This window comes from Sinocyclocheilus rhinocerous, unplaced genomic scaffold (assembly GCF_001515625.1).
Source record: "Sinocyclocheilus rhinocerous isolate Xijiao unplaced genomic scaffold, SAMN03320098_v1.1 scaffold1069, whole genome shotgun sequence".
NCBI classification, from domain to species: Eukaryota; Metazoa; Chordata; class Actinopteri; order Cypriniformes; family Cyprinidae; genus Sinocyclocheilus; species Sinocyclocheilus rhinocerous.
Window position 1 is genome coordinate 1526740 of NW_015635541.1, and position 1667 is coordinate 1528406.

Below are 1667 nucleotides of genomic sequence, written 5' to 3' on the forward strand. Positions count from 1 at the left end.
ATTCATATATGAATCGCGATTCTGTCTTCTAACGATTCTAATGGATTCACAAGTTTCAAAATCAATGTTCTAAAGCAGCAGTTCTTACTGTTCCTATATACGATCCTCTTCAATAATATCCTGTGCTTCTCAATCGGGCTCAAACTGATAAGCGATATTAACGACGCCGTTGTTTACAATACAACCGGAGCACATGCCGCTGAGGTGAGGGGCAGGACGTTTAGACGCGCACTAGAGGCGGTTTAGCCAATCACAACACACTGGGCTAGCTAACCAATCAGAACCCATAGCCTATATCTGAGGGAGGGGCTTCATAAAAGAAGGAAATGATCAGCACGTTTCTCAGAGAAGGGACAGAGCGGTGTGGAATAAAGGTAAATTATGTGAAAAATATAGCATTAACACATGTTAGACTGCACCCCATAAACACAATCAAGCCTAGAAAAAAAACAGTGAACCACCCCTTTAAAACAATCATAGGTGCTGTCAGTTTTTTTAAGAACCCTTTTAATTAATATTCAAGACAAAAAATATCCTTAAGAACAGTGCTCTTTCAAACAAAATGCAATTCATCAATCGGTCCATTTGTGTTACATTTTCTATTTTCACTGTCAAGCTGCTGTTGTTTTTGCCATTTGCTCACAAATCCTCACTGCTAAATGGATCGCAGGCTCTTTGTAGACTGTCAATACACAGCAGATGTACTGTCACTATGCACTAATCTGTGATGACAGTATTTGCATATCAAATTAAAACATAAATGTCTTAATGAATAACAGAATCTATTCGTGAATTTATCTAATTACTATAACAAATAATTGTATTTTATGATTTACAGACAGTCTGCTCTGTCCGTATGCAATGTGGCATGGCATAACAAAACAAAACTGCTCCCATTATAAGTGCTTGCGGCGTAGACAGTGCTGTTGATTATAATTGGAGAATGCATAGTTTTGCTCACTCTCAGTGTAGACATGCGTTACAGCTGACATGCTCTCTTGCAGCACAGACAGATTCATTTACTATAACGAGAGCTTTTTGATTTATCACGTCATTCTCTTGCAGTGCAGATACAGAATTTGCATGCAAATTGTCAAAAAATTTAAGCATTATGGTAGCAGGCTGGACTTTGGAATAAAAAATTTGTCCCAGACATAAACAGACCTGATATAAACGCCCTAAAATCCATAAAATCAGAAGCTAAAATGTTGCACACCTTGACCCCAATAATAAATTTCCCGCAATTCATGGTTGATGATGAAATGCTAGCTGTCACTCAACGTGACATTTAAGATTTCTAGCAGTGATATAAGATTTTTAGCAGTGATACTGGAATTGCCAGCGGTTGACTGAAATGAATGTCAGCGCTGACTCTGGAGTATTTGCAGTCTAATAAGCTCACTTCCAGCAGACGTCTGTATCATCTGTCACTGTCAGACGCATGCAGACCTGCTTTCACACTGCTGTTCCTTCTCATATTGAAATCTTACAACCGGACACCACTGACAAAACACTCACATCAAATCTGACACATGCAAGACATTTCACACGCTATCAACATCTACACATATACACACGCTATGAAGTAAGGGCAGATAATGACAGGCAAGCAAAATTAAATTTTTTTAATGACGTTCATTTATAAATATGTTCGGGACAGTTGACAG